The sequence below is a fragment of the Heloderma suspectum genome, chromosome 1 (assembly GCF_057233095.1).
Source record: "Heloderma suspectum isolate Gila_16-S chromosome 1, 16-S_ref, whole genome shotgun sequence".
In the NCBI taxonomy this organism is placed as follows: domain Eukaryota; kingdom Metazoa; phylum Chordata; class Lepidosauria; order Squamata; family Helodermatidae; genus Heloderma; species Heloderma suspectum.
In genome coordinates, this window is record NC_139458.1 from 403,664,989 (window position 1) to 403,687,514 (window position 22,526).

Consider the following 22,526-nt stretch of genomic DNA (forward strand, 5'->3'; position numbering starts at 1 on the left):
AACATGAAAAGCCTGAGCAAAGAGCCAGGGCTTAACTTGGTGCAGAAATGAAACCAACATTGGCACCAAGTGAGCATTCAGGGAGAGGACATTCCATAAGCAGAACACTACAGCTGAGAAGGCCCTCTCTTGTGGTTCCAACAGTGTACAACTCCCAACATTGCATGTTGAGTCTGAGAGTTATATACAGATCTTTTGTCCCCAAATCTTGGGCTAATGCTTTACTCTTCTAGATACATAACTGGGTACCTATGAAATGGGGGAAATAGTTTTTGAAACAGAAGGAATTGTGGTCAGCTTGAAATTCAGGTCAATAGAGTGCCATATAATTTGCTAGAATATGATGCTCAGCCAGAACAAAGTTTAAGAAAAAACAAGTCATCTTCTTAATTGAAACTCCTTGACAGCCCGCTGTGAACAATTTGCTCAGCACTTTGCAGACAAAATTGCTCGGATCCTCTCTGACTTGGACGCTATAGTTGCTACAGACCCAGAGGATGTAACTTTGGCCCCTGCTTATCCAGAGTTGTTGGATACTTTTAAATTTGTACAGCCTGAGGATGTGGACAGGATCCTTGGAGAGGTGAGAGCCACCACGTGTGTTCTAGATCCTTGCCTTTCCTGGCTCATAAAAGCAGCCAGAGGTGGACTGGCCAAGTGGGTAAGGGGAGCGGTTAATGCTTCCCTTAGGCAAGGCAGAATTCCAGTCTGCTTGAAGGAGGTGGTGTGAGACCTTTGTTAAAAAAGCCCTCCCTGAACCCCACTATATTGGATAATTATCGGCCAGTCTCCAATATTCCATTTCTGGGCAAGATATTGGAGTGCGTGGTGACCTCCCAACTCCGGAGATTCCTGGATGAGACAGATTATCTAGATCCATTTCAATCTGGCTTCAGACCCGGTTATGGGACAGAAAAAGCTTTGGTCGCCTTGGTGGATGACTTACGCCGGGAACTAGACAGGGGGAGTGTGTCCCTGTTGGTTCGGCTGGACATCTCAGCGGCTTTCGATACCATCGACCATGGTATCCTTCTGGGCCACTTTGCTGGGATGGGACTTGGAGGCACTGTTTTACAGAGGCTCCATTCCTTCTTGGAGGGGAGGACCCAGAAGGTGGTGCTGGGGGACTCCTGTTCGACTCCCTGGCCATTGGCTTGTGGGGTCCCTCAGGGTTCTATTTTGTCCCCCATGCTATTTAACATATACATGAAACCACTGGGGGAGGTTGTCTGGAGTTTTGGGGTTCGGTGTCACCAGTACGTTGATGACACCCAACTCTACTTTTCCTTTCCATCTAATTCCAAGGAAGCTGTTGGGGTGCTGAACCGGTGTCTGTCCGCAGTAATGGACTGGATGAGGGCAAACAAATTGAAGCTTCATCCAGACAAGACAGAGGTAATCCTGGTCAGTCGAAAGGTAGATCAGGGAATAGGGATACAGCTTATGCTGGATGGGGTTACACTCCCCCTGAAGACACAGGTTCACAGCTTGGGTGTCCTTCTGGATTCAGCCCTGAGCCTGGATGCCCAGGTTTCAGCGGTGGCCAGGAGTGCATTTGCACAGTTAAAGTTAGTGCGCCAGCTGCGCCCCTTCCTTGAGATATCTGACTTGGCCACAGTGACACATGCCTTAGTTACATCCCGTTTGGATACTGTAATGCACTCTACATGGGGCTGCCTCAGAAGAGTGTTCGGAAACTTCAGCTGGTTCAAAGAACTGCGGCCAGACTGCTGACTGGGGCTGGCTACAGGGAGCAGACAACTCCCCTGTTAAAACAGCTTCACTGGCTCCCAGTCTGTTTCCGGGCACAATTCAAAGTGCTGGTTATGTCCTATAAAGCCCTGTATGGCTCGGGTCCAGGTTATCTGAAAGACCGTATTCTCCCTTATGAGCCTACTTGTGCCCTGAGATCTACAGGGGAAGCCCTTTTCACCATCCCGCCATCATCACAGGCACACCTGGTGGGAACGTGGGAGAGGGCCTTCTCGGTGGCTGCCCCAAGCCTCTGGAACTCCCTTCCCAGGGAGGCAAGAGTGGCACCCTCCTTGATATGTTTTCGCAGGCATGCAAAAACTTTTTTGTTCCAGCAGGCCTTTGGGGATAACCAGTCTGGACCTGGGAAAATGTGACATATGGATACCATTTTTGTTGTTCTGGTTGTCTTTTAATGTTTTAATATCTTTACAATTTTAATATTGATGATTTAATTATATTTTAACTTTTATACAGTTGTATTTACATTTTTATTTATAGGTTTTAATTGTAGCAGTTTTAATGTTGTAAGGCTGCCTTGAGTCCCAGTATTGGGAAATAGGCGGGATATAATAATAATAATAATAATAATAATAATAATAATAATAAATTCAGCACTGAAGAATTGCCCTTCTTAGTGCATTTTAAAAAAATATTTACAAGTAAAAAAAGAAAACACTTCAGGTTAACAGAAACACAGTTAAGCTTGCTTACATTTCATTATTATCATAAATTAATAATCAAATCATAATTGATATTATTTCCATTTTATAAATCATATGTTGTAAGTCATCTTTCCCCAACCTGGTGCCCTTCAGATGTGTTGGACTACAACTCGCAGCTAGGGCTGCGCACTGCTTTGGTCCAAGGCCCAAATAACGAGGTGAAGCGGGCTGATTTGGAGGTGCCTCTGCATGATGTGAGGCAGATCAGAACAGCACTGAGGCACCGCAAAGCGAAGCGGCTCCAATACAGTCAGGTGCCTTGATCTGCCTCGGTGATTCAGAGCTCTTATGATGCCTTCTGAGCAGCCCAGACAGCCTAGTGCCAAATTTATCAACTTGCGAGAGGTCAGGGAAGAGGAGGAGGGAGGGAGCTTTGGCAAATTAGGACTGAACATAACTGAGCAGTCTCCAATCAGTGACAGTGATGGAGGAGGGGAGGGAATACTGGAGTGGAGAGATCAGCCTGCTTGCTTGCTTTCATTTCATTGTGTGAGGAGGTGTGCGCTGGTTAGGTGGTGGCTTTGTTGTTACACGGAGGCTAGAGAGAGATCCTGTGTGCACAGCTTTGTGTGTCTTTCTTTATTCCAAATCCAAATTCAGTTATTTCCTTCCTTCCTTCCTTCCTTCCTTCCTTCCTTCCTTTCTTTCTTTCTTTCTTTCTTTCTTTCTTTCTTTCTTTCTTTCTTGGATTCTTTATTAGAAAACCAAACATTTAGTACTGATTTTGAGTTTCCTCCCTGTTCTTTGTTTCACCCAACCTCACCCTTCTGTAATAGGTTTTTACCTTTCATCTTGTTTGTTCATTTTAAAAACCAGAACATTTCACTTTAGTTGCTTAGCTTCCCCGCACCCCCACCCACTTTTTCCATCTGTACGGCTGCAGTTGCTCATTGTGAGAGAGATCATTCTGGTGGTGTTAAAGGGCTCTGTCTGAAGTTCTTTGGCCAGAGTGGTGTGTGTGTGTGTCTCAACTGAACTATTCTGTGTCTTTAAAAACCAAACATTTAGTACTTACTTTGAGTTTCCTCCCTGGGTCTCCCCCCCCCATCGCACCCTTCTGTAATGGGTTTTACCTTTCATTCTTGTTTGTTCATTTTAAAAAGCTGAAAATTTCACTTTAGTTACTTAGCTTCCCCCCCTCACCTTTTCAATTCTCTCTCAACCATTAGTTTGCCCTTACTTTGATTCTGTAGATAGATAGATAGATAGATAGATAGATAGAACTTTCTTGTCTTTGTTCTTGCCTCCCCCCCTTCTCAAGTCCTGCATTCCTTCCCTTCCCATTTTTGATCCCTTTCCCCTAAAAATAAAATAAAATAAAAACTCTTTTCTCTTCTGTTAGGATTACAATTAGCTGTTGTCCTCCCGCCCCGCCTTTGCTTGTGGTTTAGTGTTTGCTTTTTTTTTGCTCTTGTGTGCGTGCATGCACGTGCGCATGCTGTATGGGCAAGCAAGCGGTGTGTGTTAAAGCACTACACAGCCGACATTTTCAGAAACTTTGGGCAAAGCACTACACACATCAACAGCTGTTATTGAAACGATATAACAGTGTGGCAAAGCAAGCCCAATAAGAGGCATCTTTGGGGTGTTGTTGGCAGGGACAGAGGTGGGCAAGGTGGTGCTGGGAGTAGCAGCAGGGGTAGGCAAGCTGGCTCTACCCCAGTCCGGATAGTGCATCCTAGGAGGCAGGCAGCAGGGCCAGCAGAAGGCTGGTAGTGCCAGAATCCTTGCAAGCTCTCCGTCTCTCACCCACAAGAGGCTTAGGCAGGCTACCATGGGGGAGATGGGGTGGGGAAGTGTGGGTCCACAAGATGGAGGTTTCCATAGTTCGACTTGATGTGCCCTCCTGGCAGGGTTACTTGCTGTGTCATGCTGCCTTTGTCAGACAGGTCAACTGAAAGCCTGAGGTCATGACTGTGATTCTGAATAGGAAAGTACTAGGGGAAAGGAGTTGATTGCACTTCAAATAAACCTACAGCAGATATTAGGGATAGTGACCTCCTCCGCTTCAAGACCTAACTTCTATTGTTATTATTATCCCTTCTGAGTTTGGTTTGAGTATCTGAGAACAGCACATTTTACCTGTGCCTAGCACAAAAACTACTGGGCCAAATTGTCTGGAAAGTGGCAGGTGGACACCCCTCCATGGGTGCTGAGAGTTCCCCAAATTTCATATATGTATCATGAAAACTGAAAAGTTATGGTCCCAAGTGAAGCAGGGTAAGTTCTGAAGGTCTGAATTGCCATCCGAAGTACAGCAGGGGGTCCATGCACAGCCCTATTCCCAGCATGACTCAGGCGGACATGCTGGCTGGAGCATGCTGGGAGTTGTAGTCCACCAAGGGTTGGGAAAAGCTGTAAGTCATATTTAAATTAAATGAACATTATTAAGTCTTACTTAATCAACATAATGTCATACTTGTTACAGTATGTTAGAAGCTGTATAATAAGAATGGATGGAAGGATAACATATCTTTTAAAATGTGTTGATAGTTGTTTTGTTTCCAGTGTTGGACAAAGTTATCCCACTGTTCTAAAAAGTCCTTTTTGTGGCAGAGACCTCCCATATTATAATATGAAACCTTCCGCATTAGTATTCTATGCCAAATATTGTTTTTCCATTCTCTTAGATATGGTAAATTCCTGTTTCTTCCAATTCTTTGTTTTATTAACCAAGCTGAAACCAACATATTGACAATTATCTTTTTTACTCTTCGCTGGTAAAGGTGATAGGGTCAATGGGTAATTTATACTGTAAAGTTTAATATTTCCTAAGGGTGTATGTGTCTTCAAACCCTGCCAACATGGGTTCTGCCTAGAAAACAGTACACTCCTGGACTTTTCTCAAAAACAGGAATAAAATCTATTTTACAAATAACAGGATTAGAATATTTTGGGTGAACAAGGAATATAAAAACAACCCAGTTTAAGAACAGCACCATAAATAACTCAGATGCCCACAGAAAAATCAGCTCTGTAGCTCCCAGTAGCTCCCAGAACTAGGGATGTGCAAATCAGTGAAACCTGAGCGTGCTGAAGTTCTCCAAATTCCATCTTGAAGCTCATCCTGACTTGAGTCTGTATCAGATTGCGAGCTTTGCTTTTTTAATTTCCACATGAAAATACAAATGGATTTTCATGCATATTTTTCTGAATGTACGTATCAATTGTTGGCATCTTTGAAATGTACACATTCTTCTCCCATTGATTAAAGCGTATTTGTCTACATTTCCCCAAAGTATGCTTTTTTATGTTCATTTTTCAAATGTACACATGCTGTTGGATGCAATTCTTTTGGTCAGCAAATCACATTGCATGCACAGATTGTGTCTAAGTCTGTGTTTGGTCCGGAAGGTGCAAACTGGGTAAATCCTGATAAAAATGATTGAAACCAATTTGCCATACATCCTTACCTGGAACCTCTCATCACTTTTCCACCCTCTCCCTTAACTGCACCCCTTAACTGGCCTAACTCCCCATCTCCCCTACATTCTCTCCTGTCTCCTTGGTAACCAGCTACACTGACTCCAATTCCACCCCCTTCCACCTAGCCACTCCCACCTAAGGTTCACTACAGTACCCAGTGGCCTTCTCAACAGTCCTCATTACAGAAATCCAAAAGATGTTTTATGTCTTTACATGTTCACTATATGCCTGTAAAACCCATACAGTCCTGACCACACCTCCAACATAATGCTCCAGGCAGTGTATTCATTTTCTGAATCTTGTGAGGTGTTCAATGCCAGAACCATCAAAGTTTGTAAAAAAAATTTGTTGCAGCAATATCCATGAAATATTTTGGGCAACTTCTGCATACATCTTTTTATTTCTTATATATAGAAATAAGATATAGATATATTAAGATTAAACTTTCTTTCCCAACTCGCCTTAGTCACTGTCTCTTGTTCTTGTAATTTGGAGAATATACTATATAGTTCTGATGAATTTAGGAATCACTGTAACTTAGTAGGGATTATATTCAGTGTTTTGCTAGCAGACAAATGACGACAGTTGGCATTCGGCTAGCAGCTGCACAGCTGCAACCAGAACTAGGACAACTAGCACAAGCAATGCTTAGTTTAATGAAGTCATAATGAGTTGTGAAACACTTTCCTCAATGCCTTGTGCAAATGATTTGCTGAATGGCTTGAGCGACAACAGCTTGTACAAGGGCTCGCGCAACACCTTCTGCAATGGCTTGTACCACGGCTTGCACAAGTGGAATCAAAAGTATTGGATTCAACATTTGCACAAGGATAAAAACAGCAGTAGAAGCTTTGCCCAAGCAGAATGACACCACTGGATACAACCCACAATTTTTCAAATATTCTAGCAACGTTATTTAAACGGCTCTTTATTCACAGAAACTCAAGCCTTTCTAATCCTTTCTGCTTCCAAAAGTTGCAGTCACAGTATATTCTGGTCTTAAAGATGCTTGGGATAGCTTGCAATAAAACAGGGAATACCAAAATTTTCAAGCCACACGTTACAGACCCTTGTTCGTAATCCAAGAAGTGTTCTGCATGGGGTGGGGTTAGGGGAGACAGTTGTCCAAATGCATTTGCATTCAGGGACCGCAGTCAATTGAGCGTGGGGAGTTTGCTTCTGGGGATGAATCTGCTACTCCTGCTCTTTCTGCCCAGAAGCAAAACTCAGCACAGGCTTCTATTTGCTGTCCCTTCAGCACAGCTTACATTAGACCAATTGACTTTTGCGTTTGATGATATGGTAACTGGATTGAAATCCTTAGACCTGACATCTTGGCATATTCTAGCAAGTTGGAGTGGGGGATGACTGGAAACTGCTTCACTGAACCATAGGTGCAGGACTTTTATTTTACCAAAGGGAAGTTTAGAATCTAATATGACCAGAGGGAGAAGTGACACAAGTTTCAATCATGCTAATCAAATGAGGTAAGGACCATAAAATCACATTCTGTTCCCTTTGGCGTTTTTTCCTATCATGCCTACAGTGTGAGGGAACAGCCTCCGCAATTGCGGCTCATTTTTTATTGCGCTGCAACATCATAGCAGGTGCAAGCTGAGTAATTTGGTTTGGATCCAATCATTCTTTATTTGGGATGGATATTTGGTTTGGATCTAATCATTCTTTACTCGGGATGGATGTCAGTAAAAGAACCATCTTGGCAAAGTGACTCATTTTTAAAATCAGCCATTGTGTATATGTGAAGGACCCTGGAGTCTAAGACACAGCACATGGTGTAAGAGCTCTGTAGATTATTCCCTGTGTAGCTGTTGACTCTTTTCAGTAATTTGTACACCCAGCAGCAGCACCCAGCATGGAAGGGCAAATGCTGGTGCCCTTGGACCCCAGAGGGCCCACTGAGACTGATGCCTGTTGCTGGGATCCCCTTTCTTTCTTTCTTTCTTTCTTTCTTTCTTTCTTTCTTTCTTTCTTTCAAAAAAATCATTTTTACTAGGATGATGGCACTCAGCCTGAGCTTGCAAAGTGAACTGCAGGGCAATGCAATGACTCATCATGGTCACTTCCCAGAATGCCTTTGGGCTCCCTTGAGCTCTGCTGTCCTGTTGTCCTGGTATAAATGTTTTTTTGTGTGTGGTTTTATTTTTAAAGGAGGAGGAGGAAAAAAGAAAAGAAAAGGAATGCCCATCCTTGCTGCTACTCATTGCTGACTGGTGACTTTATTGAAGGGGACACCAAGGTGGTGTGGGGAAGGCTGGGGTCCCCTCTCAAACCTGGATTGGCCCTGGACACTTACAAAGCCTTCAGTTTGCTTCCTGTATAGATCAATGTGCCTCTGGTCAAATTGAAATGGTGCAGCTCTTTATTCAAGTATGCGGCAATTTGAAGGGTGGGTTGATCTTGTCAGTTTCTGTTGATTCCCTTGATCCCCATAGGTGATAGGATGTCAGGGTGGAAACTGAGCCAATAGAACCCCAGAGCAGTTCTGATTCTGAGGAGGATCAGCAATCCGTGGGAGAGGAGCCAGCTCATCCCTCCCAGGCACAGCAGCTGGCAGAGATTCCTCCTGCTGGCATTCCTGAGATAAATAGTGATCCTAGCAGTGAGAAAGTGCAGGATGGGGGCTTGCTAGATGCTCAATGCAGACGCAGGGAGCGACGAGTGATGGAGGGTGCGGAAAGGAGGCGTAGCACCCATTTGGTGCGCAAGCAACAGCCGCCTCCCGTGGACCCAAGGGAAAGGGGGAGGATCTCTCCCTAGCCCATAAGTTCAGGTTCTTCAAGTGACTCTCTTTCAAATGGGGATCAACTGCCTACTCGGAGCATAGGCTACTCTGCTGCTCCTTGCTTAGTCGCTGGTGATTAGCATCTGAAAGAGTTATTAAGTTGTAAAAGGATTAAAGCCTTGAAAAGAATCCTTTCATCTGTGTCTTGAGCTGGCTATTGGAGTCTACTGAAAGAGGCCGCTAGGGCGCTCCTGACATAGGACTGGTGATAGGGTCCTCATCTGTTTCTGGGCTGGTCTTGAGTGGAAGGTGGTAGAGAATGACACCCTGACATGCTAGCTGTGGGAAGGTGGGTAAGTGGGTGGGTGTGGACAGGATTCACACAATCAGTCCCCCAACTGGGGTGGGGGTGGGGAATACATACGTTATCATGCTTCGAGTAGGCCCATTGAAACCAAATGGATCTTAAATGGGGCTTAACTTAGTCATGACTAATTTGTCCCACCTATTTCAATGTACTCTAAGCATTACTAAGTCTGGATCCAAACTATTTTGGGAGAACTGACAGTTGATTTAAAATATTGTTGTTGTTCAGTCGTTCAGTCGTGTCCGACTCTTTGTGACCCCATGGACCATAGCACGCCAGGCCTTCCTGTCCTGCGCTCTCTCCCGGAGTGTGCTCAAGTTCATATTCATTGCATCGGTGATGCTATCTAGCCATCTCATCCTCTGCCGTCCCCTTCTCCTTTTGCGTTCAGTCTTTCCCAGCATCAGGGTCTTTTCCAGAGAGTTTTCTCTTCACGTTAGGTGGCCAAAATATTTGAGCTTCAGCTTCAGTATCTGTCCTTCCAATGAGCACTCAGGGTTGATTTCCTTTAGGATTTAAAATATATACATACATATTTTACTCTGGCAGCTCTGGCATGAGCCGCACTACTTGATGACTTCCTGACATTAGCTAAATTGAGCACCATCCTTCATTCTTATTAGTTTTGATGGGAGAGACATCCTTTCTAGAAGAACTTCAGGGGAGAGGTTTTAAATATAAATGTCGTGATGTTTGCTTAACCAAATAAATTAGGGAAACATCTGATGTCAAGCAAGGAAGACGTTTAGCTTCCCATCTAAAAGAATGAAGGAGAAACACAGCAAACCAGCAAGCTAACAAAAAACTCCTAAGTAATGGAAATAAATGTTATGTACTCTAAGGAAAGGAAACTGAGCTTGAAATTTGGGCAGAAAGCAGAACAGAAGATGGAATGGATTGTTGAATTAATGCAAAATGCCTGTGTTAACAGAATGGACATTTACATTACTTTGACCAAAAGGCCTTGTTAATAGCGTTATCTCCCATTAGAGTACAAGTGGAAACTTGCTTGTGTAAGTGTACATGCTTATTTTTTTCTTGCAGGGGCTACTTTATTGCCCTCCAAATTTTATGAAAGGATACGTGCATCACATATTTTTGTTTATTCTGTCTAAAAATGCCCTTGAACAAGGTATTACTACTCAAATTAGTTTTTGAAGATGCTAGGGTATGCAGCCTTTCAGTGACAGGAGCATCATATTTACCAATATGCAGCTCCTTTCTATTTTATGAGTCAAGGGGTTGGCAGAACAGAAGTATTTTATTTTTTAACCAGCCTTGTAAAGAATGACAGTGTACTGGGACTGCTGAGCCTTCCTTGGAAGGACATTCCATCAGCGTGGTGGTGCCATCACAGAAAAGATCCTGCTTCTTGTGATATCACATTTTGCTTTTAGCAGTCATGTCCTTGGGACCTGCAGGCAAGCTACATGCAGCACAACTTCAATCTTCCCACGTCCCTGCTTTCCACTGCAATACAAAGAAAAAAGAATTGATCTCTGTGTTGCAGTTAAATAGGGATATCGGAGAAATCCACAATGGAATCAAATGTGTTCAGTTTTCTATGAATCCATCCTGAGAATTCCATAGCAGACCGGCTTTTTCCAAGTTGCATGAATTCCACAGACTTGTAGTTTTACTTTCTGGTTTTACTTTCTTGAATTTTATTTTATTTATTTACAGTATTTATATACCACTACACATCAAAAGATTTCAGAGCAGCGAACAACAAAGATGAAAGAATAAAACACCATGTTAAAACAAAACATTTTAAAAGAAACAAATTCTGAATTTAATAAACCATGGCTGGTCACTCAAGGAAGGCCTCTTGAAATAACAATGTTTACAGGAGGTGCTGAAAGCAACACAATGCTGGCACCTGCCTGACCTCTGAAGGCAGGGAGTTCCACAGGAAGGGGGCCACCACACTGTAGGCTCTTTTCCTGGTGGACTCCAGCCAGGCCATGGGTCCATGTAGAACCACCAGGGACATGCCCTTGGAAGACCTCAGTGACTGGGCAGGTTGGTAAAAAAGAAGGCCCTCTCCCAGGTTGTTTAGGGCTTTGTACACTACTACTTATACCTTAAACCTGGCCCAGTAGCGAATAGGCAGCCAGTGCAGTTCCTTCAGCAAAGGAGTTATATGCTGAAAAGGGGAAGTTCCTGACAACAGTTGGGCTGCTGCGTTCTGCACTAGCTCCACCTTCCAGACCAGCCTTAAGGGCAGCCCCACATAGAGTGCATTGCACTAATCCAGTCTTGAGGTTACTAATGCCTGTACCACCGTGGCTAAGCTACCCCTGTCCAGGGGAGACCGTAGCTGGTGAACCGGCAGAAGCTGGTAAAAGGCACTCCAAGCTGCTGCAGCCACTTGGGCCTCCAGCAACAATGATGGATCTAGGAGTACCCCCAGACTACGGACCTGATCCTTCAGAGGGGTGCAACCCCATCCAGAACAGGCAATGAGACTATCTCCTGGACCCAGGAACCACTCACCCACAGGGCTTCCATCTTGCCAGGATTCAGCTTCAGTTTACTGGCCCTCATCCAGCCCATTACTGAGTCTAGGCACTGATCCAGGACTTGCACAGCCTCCCCTAATTCAGATGTCACAGGGAGATAGAGCTGTGTGTCATCAGCATATTGATGGCATTTAGCTCCAAATCCTGTAATGACTGCTTCCAGCTGCTTCATATAGATATTAAACAACATTGGGGACAAGATGGTTTCCTGCAGAACCCCATAGCTCAATTGTCAAGGGGCCGAGGAATAGTCACCCAATGTTACTTTCTGAAATTGGCCCTGAGGAAGGTCCAGAACCACTGTAACATAGTGCCTCTGATGCCCATCCCATGGAGTCAATCCAGGAGCATACTGTGGTCAATGGTATCAAAAGCCAAAGAGAGGTTGAGCAGAATTAACAGAGTTGCACTCTGCCTGTCCCCCTCTTGATAAAGGTGATTTATCAGGGTGACCAAGGCAGACTCAGTCCAGTAACCAGATTGAAACCCAGACTGGAATGGATCTAGATAATCAGTATCCTCCAAGAGTGCCTGCAGTTGATCTGCCGCAACCCTCTCAAGTTCCTTCCCTAGGAAAGGGGTATTTGTGACTAGGAGGTAGTTGTCTAATACTGTTGGGTCCAGAGTGGGCTTCTTCAGAAGTGGTCACACTACTGCCTCCTTAAGGACAGCAGGGACTGCCTCTTCCAGAAGGGAAGCATTTATTACTTCCTGAACCCACCCAGTCATAGCCCCTCAGCTAGCTTTTATTAGCCAAGAGGGGCAGGGATTGAGATGGCACATGGTTGGTCGCATTACTGCAAGCACCTTGTCCACATCATCAGGTCACAGTAACTGGAACTGATCCCACAAAATCAGGCAGATGGTGGCATCAGACACCTTGATTGGAACTGCGCTAACAACAGCATCAAGTTTGCTGTAGAGACAAGTGATTTTGTCCTCAAAGTATGATGCAAAAAGGTCACAACAGGTCCTCGTTACAAACACTGGCCAAAAATATGAATTTTCCCCATAAGCTAAAATGTGCAAATGTGCATTTTGGGGGGATTTGCGCATTTGGGGGGGGGGTTGTGCATTTTCACAAGTTGAATTTGTGCATAACGTGAATTTGCAGAAATTTTGAAAATTGGGGAAAATCCTATTCTGCCAACGAGTGGACAATGGAATGAAAGGCACCTGATAATCTGTGAAATGCAGATGGAATAGATTTTCCAAATCTGTACATCCCTACAGTTAAGTAAAAGATGCTATTTCTGCATCAACTGACAAGTTTACTTTGCTTAAAAAACAAAAACAAAAAAACAGTTATCACATGGTAGGACAAAGCAAAGCAGCCCACATAAGCTTCTCAAGCTATATAAAGACAAAAGAACTGAGGGCTAAATTACACCCCAGGGGTAATATATGTTAATATCATTTTGTCAAAGAAGAACAACTGATCTTGTTAAGTTGTGCATTACTTTGGAAAATGGCTGTCAGAACAACATTTTAAACAGCTTAGAAAGAGATGTGTGTCTCAATCACCTGTGGGCAGCGCTGTGCAGCAAAAAGGCAGTTATGCCAATTCTGGTTGAGGCGGAAAGGGCCAATGGCAGCCCTGCATAGCTTTCTTGCCCCTGAAGAGCAATGGAGCCAGAAAGAATAGCAAAGTGACCAGGGTTAGGACAGAAGTGCCTTGAGAACCAGGACAGAAACAGATGACCCTGACACCCTTCTTGGGCATAGGCTTCTGGTGTTAGAACAGAGGTGACAAATCCGTGGCATTTAGGAGTATCTTGAGAATTTGGACAGGAGTGCTTGCATAGGTGAGCAGTCTGCTCAAATTTCTGCAAGCAGAATCTAAGTGGGGGCAGCTTTGATTCTGGTAAGCCCCCTCTGCTCTTGATTCCTGCTGCCCCAAGGGCAAAAAACCCATACCTTTTCCCACAGGGCACCACAAGTCTCTGGCATCAATTTTCTCGCTATTACATTTGTAATCCCATCACTCTTCCAAGGAACTCAAGGTGGTGTACATGGTTGCTTCCCATTTTATCCTCCCAACAACCCTGTGAGGGAGGTTAGACTGAGAGGTGGTGACTGGCCCTGGCCCTTAGTAGAGATATGAACATGGGTCTCCCCAGTTCTGTGTCTGACACTCTAACCACTGTACACACTGGCTCACATTGGGAATGATGGAATGACCCAGTCACACCCATAGCAGGGACACTGTGGAATCATCACGCCTGACAAAGGCTGATTGGAAGGAGGCAAGGCCAGAACATTCATGCAGAGGCTCAGCGGTCAGCCTCCGTTATGGGTGGGTATTTTGGATTCACAAGAGCCATTTATTACTTAATTTATTCATCTCTCATGGTATGCTAGCAGTTCTCTCACAACACATGAGAGTACTTTGGTGCAGAGTTTGAGAATTACTCAGTGCCTAGGTAAGGAAGCCTCTACCCCACCCCATGGCAGCTGGTCAGTTTTCAGGTAGGAGGCGATGCTATCCCTATCATCAGTGCTACTTCTTGGCAGGCCAGTAGGCTTGGCCACCAGCAGGTAACTGCCCAATGCTGTTTCCACTTGGCTCAGCAATCTCTGTAGGGGGCTTGGCAGAGATGGGAGTCACAACTCAGACTGCACATATATCCCAGGGGATGGTCCGAAGGCACCTGAAGCAGCCACCTTGCTGAAGCTAAGCAGCTCTGAGTCTGGTCCGTGCTTGGAACCTGGAAACCACATACCTGGGAACTGCATGTAGCCACCTTGAATTCCACAATGGAAGAATGAATAATGTAATGTATTCTGGTTGAGTAATGACGATGACAGTTATAGTAATGTGATGACATTGTAATGTAATGAATAAAATAAACATATCCTCATTCTACTGTGCTGAACTCCTGTCGGGGAAAGGCAATCACTCAGTGACAAGAGCACATGCTTTGCACACAGAAGGTCCCAGGTTCAATCCCAGCTAAAAGGATCACATAGCAGGCGATAGGAAAGGCCTCCAGCTGAAACCCCGAAAAGCTGCTGCCAGAGTTGACAATATTGGGCTAGATGGTCCAGTGGTATGACTCAGTATAAGGCAGCTTCCTCTGTTCCAGGGGAGGCTGGTGGTTCCAATTTCAGAGTGGTGGAGATTCCATTCTGGGTTTTAGTTACAACTAGCCAGAAGTCTAAAGGAGCTATCCAGGGTGCTGGACCCATTTGGGGGATAGGGTTCAGCACCTTGGATAGCTTCTTTAGACTTCTGGCTGGTTATAACTAAAACCCAGAATGGAATCTCCATCCGTCCAAAGCTGGAGCCACCAGCCTCTCTTGCTCTGTTCCTATGAATTTGTGACGATATTCACTAGCTGTTCCCCTTTAGCACTCTGGGATATGCTGCTTTCTGTAGTCAGACACTTGGCTGAACTCCAGAAACCGCGTATTCTGCCAATGGGACTAATATAATGGGAAGTAGGTAATTTCAGAACCAGAGCCAAGAGTTTAAAATGGGAAGTTAAAATTTAAAAAATGTGCGTTATCTGTACGTTGGGGAACTTCGTTACCGTTTAATGTGGATTAAAAAAAATTGCTTCATAGTTAACACTAGTAAGCACAAAAGATGGCATAGTTGTAGGCCATTTCTCTAAATATCTACAAATTACCCTGCTTTACTGACTCATTGTTTTCTCCCTCTTATGCTCAATTAATGAGGACCCTGGAGGTTTTGATTGGTTTGTTTAAGCTTCCAACAGAAGCTGGGGGGTTTTAAACTGTAGAAATGTAATTATGACAAATTCAAGAATTAAAAAGGAAAACACAGCGTTTCTGGTTTCTTAGAGACATATGTTAATATGAAAAACATATATTAATAAAAAATGAAATTTTCCACTGCATTAAGCAAGCCTAAGCTAAAATGTTGGAGCAAATGATATTTAAGCATGACTGAACAAACTTTTCCATAAAACCTAATGACCAGAATTATGCTATAATTTATTTCCAAAAATATTAATTAAAACAGGACCCTTTAAATTTAATTTACTTGAGGAAAGAAGCATGACTCCCATAATGGATTCATCTCATGTTACCAAATATGCTGAATTTTTAATCTCTTACAATAACTTTAAACAATAGCAACAAAGCATTAAAAGGTGTCCCCAACCAGTCGTGTCCGACTCTAGGGTGCGGTGCTCATCCCCGTTTCTAAGCCGAAGAGCCAGCGCTGTCCGAAGACACTTCCGTGGTCATGTGGCCGGCATGACTGAACACCAAGGTGCACGGAATGCTGTTACCTTTCCCGCCGAGGCGGTACCTATTTATCTACTTGCAATTTCTTGCTTTCGAACTGCTAGGTTGGCAGAAGCTGGGACTGAAGATGGGAGCTCACTCCATCACGCAGCACTCGGGTCTCGAACTGCTGACCTGCCGACCGTCCGGTCTGCAGTTCAACGTCTTAACCACTAAGCCACCGCGGCCCCAACAAAGCATTACTCAAATCTTTATTGTGATAAGAATACTTACCTAGACTAGTCTTTAACCCCAACTAGACTTACCTAATATTTAGACTTGTCCCAAATAATTTTCTGCTATTTTCTCACCATGAAAGTGTATTGCTCATATTCGAGAATTATAATGGAAGTATTGTGTGACTGTTGCCGCTACAGGGTTGTGCTGTGATACATAGATGCACAAGCTCAGAAAAGTATGCCTTGTATTTGATTGTGCAAGTTGCTGTGTGAACAGAATGCTGGACGACATGGACCCTTGGTCTGATCCAGCATGGCTCTTCTTATGTTACGTTCTTCTGATAAATGGATTATGTTATTGTTCTTATTATGGGCTGACTTCCATTTGATACCATTGGGGCAAATGTGTGCACTTTCAGTGTACACGCATAGACATTAATGGCACGCCAACCCATAAAACAACAGCTCTCATTGTGCCTGAGAAAGCTGCCAGAGAGTGTGGGACTGGGAGCTGGGAGATCCAGGTTCTAGTCCCCGCTCGGCCATGGAAGCTCACTGGGTGACTCTGGGCCAGTCACAGACTCTCAGCCCAACCTACCTCACAGGGTTGTTGTTGTGAGGAGAAAATGGAGAGGAGGAGGATTACGTGTGCCACCTTGGGTTTCTTGCAAGAGGAAAAAAGGTGGGATATAAATGCAATAAATAAACCAATAAACAAATAAATAAATATAAATGGTTCATGTCAGACAAAAGAAAGCTAGGTGACAACTTCCACCCTTTACACATTACACAGAAACCCTATTTTCACCTTCTCTCCATGCTTATCCTGAATGCATGGAGGGGGAGCAGCATCCCGCTCACTGGCCCCACCCCTGACTAGAGATGTGAAGGCCTGGAAAAAGCTAAAAAAAAATAATAATGGGGCAAAGTACCATCTAAAGCTACGTCAGGGACATTGTGGGAAATTCAAATGGCAGCTAAACCCAGCTCTCTGGCACTTTTTGGAGTGCCGAGCTAGGGAAAAAAGTTAAAGGGGGTCCTAGGGCAGGTGTCAACGGTGGGGTCTGCTAGGGTGTTGGGCCCTGGCAACTGCCCACGGATGCCAAATGCTGGTGCCAGCCCCAACCCTGCTTCCTTGTATTCAGTAGAAAATGAGCACTGGACTGCAGCCACCTGCCATCTTAATTTCCTAAGCATGTCTCTTAGCCCCATGTGTGGCCCAGAGGCATTCTGTACAGATACCAGTGTGTAGGCTCTGCATGTGTGTGGGGGTATAGCCCCACTTCTCCTTTTGCTGAACACACAAGAGGTTGGGGCAGGACCAGTGAGCATGACCCAGTGCTGCCTCTAGCTCAGAGCTCCAGTGACTTGGGAGAGGTGAAATGCTTTGGAGGATCTGGACCCAGGTTTTTTGGGTGGTGGGGGTTGAGCAATGCAGAATGAATGGTCCTTCCCTACCCTACTGTCTAAATCCACCAACCCCCCTCCCCCGCAAGGTAATGTACGAAGATTACATTTACATTTGGGGTCCAGTTCATGGTTAGAGAGCGTTTGAAGTTGCAGTATTGCTGAAGCTAAAAACGTGTGGACCTTTTTAATTGCTTGGATGGGGGGAGGACTGGGAGCCCCATGTGAAGGCTGAATATAATAAATACTTCTACAAATACATACACTTGAAAATTAGCACACGATAGAATTGCTAATTCATTATAATCCAAGATCTTCCAGATCACAACAGGGCTCCCTCTGGGTCATGGGTGTTGCTTTTGAGTTTAAGAAGTGTTGTCCCTTTGTGCATGTGCACATGGGGCAAATCAGTCCCCCCGGCCTCCATTTGTGACTCAACTGGGTCCCTGTGAAGCTTTAGCAGTGGTGCGATCTTGCGCTCTCATGCACCTGCCTAGCCTTTCTGAGGAATAAAAATAAGCCTGTTTGGTAGCTTAAGCTGAAGGGATTTTGTCACTGTGGATGTGTCTGGTAGGGATTAGTCCATGAGCTGTTATCAGATACAAGACTGGAACCTGCAGGTGGGAAAGTCTGGGGAGGATGTTAGGAAGTTCTTCACAATGCAGCTTTTTAAATGAGGCCAAGGTCCCAAGGCATAGCCTAAAGGTGCACAACTTCTGGGAGCGAAGCACTTTGAGTTTCATGGAAGAAAGATGTAAAGGTAATAAATGGCTGCTTCCATTTATTTCTATTATTTATCCTCCTAAATGATAGAATTTCCTAAATAATAGAAATAAGTGGATCCGGCTATTTATTCCCTTACAATATGGATGCAACGTATTTTGACCATGCCAGTTGCTCTGTAAATGTTCCTGTGCACCCCATTCCCACAATGCTTTTGCATGAAAACCGTTTACAGGGTTGTAACCAGTGAGGCTGATCTGCCTTGCACAAGTGTCCGTTATTATGATTCCACTTGTGCAAGCCATTGCAAAAGGCTCATTACAACTTCATTACGCCATTGCTTGTGCTACTTTGTTCTGCTAGTGATTGTGCTACAGATAGCAGAACAGTAACCATTAGCAGAATAATGCCACGTCGTGTCCTTTTTCCGCTATTGTTGCATTGGATACAATCTACAGTTATAAGTTATATTGAAACATGTGTGAATGGGCCTATAGCATCCTTCCCCAACCTGATGTCCTCCAGATGTGTTGGATGCAACTTCCATCACCCCCAGACAGAACGGCCAATGGTCAGGAATGCTGGGAGTTGTAGTCCAAAATACCTGGAGGGCCCAATGTTGAGGCTGTCTTAGAATATTATGGAGAGCTCATTGCAAACAGCTGCAAACAGTTCCATGTTATGGAGAGATCATGAGCAAACAGCTCATTGCAAGCATGCCTTCACCATTCCCACAGATGGGGCTTCTCTTCAAGGATCATTCCCCCTAGGCAGGTACCAAGACTTGTTCTAAACAGAGGTTGAAGCTACAGCCTTTTAGAATACAAGGAAACTGTACATGTGGACACACTGTGAGGTCTATCTTATGCGACAGAAAAGGTTCCGGAAAAGTAGTTACACTGGTGAGACTAAGGAACATTTAGAATTGCAAATGAGCCTGCATCTCAGCGTGTTTGGAGACAAGAATTGCTGACACCTGCTTGAGGCCACTTTTCGCAGCCTGACTACTCTCCTTCAGGCTTCTCTGTCCTTGTCTTAAAAGGAAACCTGCATAACACTTGCAAAAGGCATGCCTGAGAACTGTAATTCATCACTGCACTGGACAATATATAGTTTAAGTTCCAGCCTGACCACTTCCATTTCTCAGCCACGACAACCCTCTTTGTAAATACCCAAAGCTTGTAAAATGACCCTGATCGGCAGTGTAAATGCCACCTGTACCTCAGCTTTACTACAAACTCACTATCCACAGAGAACATTTTTGCAACTTTTCAATTCAGATGATTTTCAGTCACTTACTCTCTTTTTATGTGGCTTGATGGAGAATTCTTAGAAACTTAAAAGCTTCCGTATTCTTGTACCAGCCTATGAGCTGAGTGGCACGTTACATGCAGCATTCATTCCATGGCAAGTTCCCCCGCCCCTCCTCCTCCCAGGTTACCAGTGACTTGGTTCACATGTAATACTTAGTTCCTGGGTTAAAAAACCCAGCACATGGTGTGGCCGCATGGGAGCGAGCAAGCTAGCGAATGTGCAGCCTCCCACCCACTTGCCACTTCCGCTTTCCGAAACAATTGTGACAAAACAACCATTTTTGTGACATCCGAACTCAGGAACACTGGGTTTAGGGGTTAAGCAACCCAGAGTTAACCCAACAATCAACCATGGTTTGTTATCAGCCCTGAGGTCTAGCCCTAGCTGCACCACTATTAGTGGCTGGCAATGTTGGGGAGCTTCTTGACTGTAATTTAGGGGGGGAAACGGATACAAAGGCAATGCCATTTAGAAAGTGAGGGAGTTCATATCTAGAGAGGAAGGACTGACCGTAGAGCAGAGGAAGGCAATGCAGCATCTGTGAGTACCAATGCACCCTTGGACACCTTTCTTGGTGCCTTCCAAGGTGACCTCGCCTCCTCCTCCTCCTCCTCCTCCTCTACTACTTCTTCTTCTTCTTCTTCTCTTTTAATAACAAAGTTTTTTTACTGGCAGCTTGGAAAGCTAAGTGCTCCCATCTAGCTGCTCCCATCTTCTTTCCCCATGAATGTCTCTGGGCCACACATGGGCCTCAGAGACATTATTAGGACATGAAGATGGCAGGTGGTTGCAGGCTGGTGCTTCCATCAGCAGTGTGCCCATTTTGTGGTGGTGGCCAAGACAGTTTCTCATATTACCAAATGGGCCCACAAGCCCCAAAGTGTTGCCTACCACAGAGACAGTAAATGCCTAGAACAACCTCTACAGGCCATCCAGAGGATGCCAGCTGGCAAAAAAGCTGCGAGACAGCTAAGCTGTGGCACATCTACACCTGGAGAGATTGCATAACTGTTCCATTTAATTTTTTTAACTCAGACTTTCCGAACTCAGAAAAGAGATGGAAGATAAATGGGGAATATATATGGAAAGATGACAATTGGATGGCAACATCATGCAGATACCCTGTAAAAAGTGTGTGAATAAAGCATGACAGTTCCACAGTAAACACCCGTCATGGAAGCACCCTTAAATACACTGGTTCCTGGGGTTGCTTTTGGTTTTCAACAAATTGAGGGGAGGTACACATGACTACATGACACATCTACTTACTCCCATTGGATTATGCATCTTGCAAGGGCTTTCACTGAAAAGAGAAGGAAACCATGGCTGCTGAGAGAATACAATCTCAACAAATAAGAGTTTCTGCTCTCCACCTGAAACTGCTGGAAACAACTGGAGCTCCTTTCTTGGTGGCTTTTCCATCATTTTTAGAAGGGAAAAAGTGCTTGATTTTTTTTTACAAATACTGGTAGCAGCCCCACCCTATGGCCAGTGGGTGTTGTCTTACTCTGATTCCAGCATGATCTGGCATCAGGTTGGCTGGTACAAGAGTCTGGGACTTTTCAGTGGTGGCATCCTCATTCAGCAGCCTGCTTACCAGAGATATATGTCAGGCTTCCCCTGTCTTGAATCTTGGGAAGATGGTAAGACCATCTTGTTACAGTAAGCATTGGAGATGCTGTATTTATTTTGCGGATGGGTTAAAAAGACCTTATTGAGACTTGATATGGGGAATTATCTGTTGCTGTTACTCAACTTTTGGTGTGTTACGATTCTTGGTGTTTTTGGGTGCAATCCTATATATGCTTACCTGGGAGTAATTCCCATTGAGCTCAATGAGGCTTACTTCTGAATAGACATGTATAGGATTGCACTGTTAATGGGTTGTGTTTTTAGCAGTGGATTGTGTTATATGCTGTAAGCTACCCTGAGGGTTCCTTTGAGCCATGTGGTGATATACAGTTAAAAACGAATAATAACAACCCACAAGGATTGCCTTTTAAAAATGCTGAATTTGTTGTTGTTGCCAGATCCCGCTTCATGTAAATTCAAAGGGGCTTGAACTCTGATGGAAAACTCTGACGCTCAAGTGCCTCTTGGCACCACTGATACTGGTTATATAATGAGCGCATTGTTTTTGTTAAGCTTGCATTAATGTTTTAATTGGTGCTGTTAGGTTGCTTCTTATTTCCCCAGGAGTACATCACATTTTGAAGCACGGGCAGGAAGAACCATAGGAAGCGTCTACATACAATGTCTGCACAGATCTCAATTTGTTTCTTATTTTTAATGGAGATTTCTGGGAATTTAAGATGTATAATATCAATTTTAATCTTAAAGTCATTAGCCGTCTTTATTCTGAAATAATATTGATTCACTGAAATAATAAAACTATTTATTTTACAACATACATTGCTGAAAATGGGCACCTACGGGGGTTAGAAACGGAAGGTTTGTAATGGCCAACTGGTGAACTAAATAAACATGTAATTAATGCTTTAAAAAGAAAAGAGTGTGCTGATATTCTGTGGGCTCATCCTGCACTGCTGCTGCACCTCCACTAGTTCTGTTGCACTAGCGAAACAGACCACTAGAGCAACAGGAACTAGCGGTTCCTAAAATAAGTGTGGAAATCAGTGGCAACGCTCATTTCCAGAATGGGGCAGGTCAGTGGAGTTCCCTTTTGTGAGTTACACTGACCTGCCCCATTCCGGAAACAACATCGCTAATCATTTCTAGTTTTTTTCAGAAACCGCAAGCTCCTGGCGCGCTAGTGGCCTGTCCCGCTGGCACATGTCACCTCTGTTTCTTGGGATGCTCATTTCACCAAAATAGGACCCAGGGAAACCATGGACAGTTCATGCGGTGCAATGTGGTGCCCTTCACTGGCAGCGCTATGCTGACTACATGTGTGTTCTAGAGTAATTTCTTACCATTTGCTCAATAACCGTGGCCCAATCCAGAGAATGTCCTATTGCAATCAGTGCGACAGTTTAGTTGACAACTTCTCCGTTTCAGCGAGATGTGAGGCATAACTACCTTTCTCTCAGCCAGGACCCTGGTCTCCATATTCCTGCCCATTTATAGGATGTGCGAAGGACAAAGCTGGCTCTA

The 22,526-nt window shown here is 44.3% G+C and overlaps 1 protein-coding gene across 1 annotated transcript in view; it reads left to right on the forward strand.

The window, feature by feature from the left end:
* Positions 1-22,526, forward strand: part of KCNH1 (potassium voltage-gated channel subfamily H member 1) — a 351,345-nt gene that overhangs the window by 60,602 nt on the left and 268,217 nt on the right. The window lies entirely within an intron of this gene.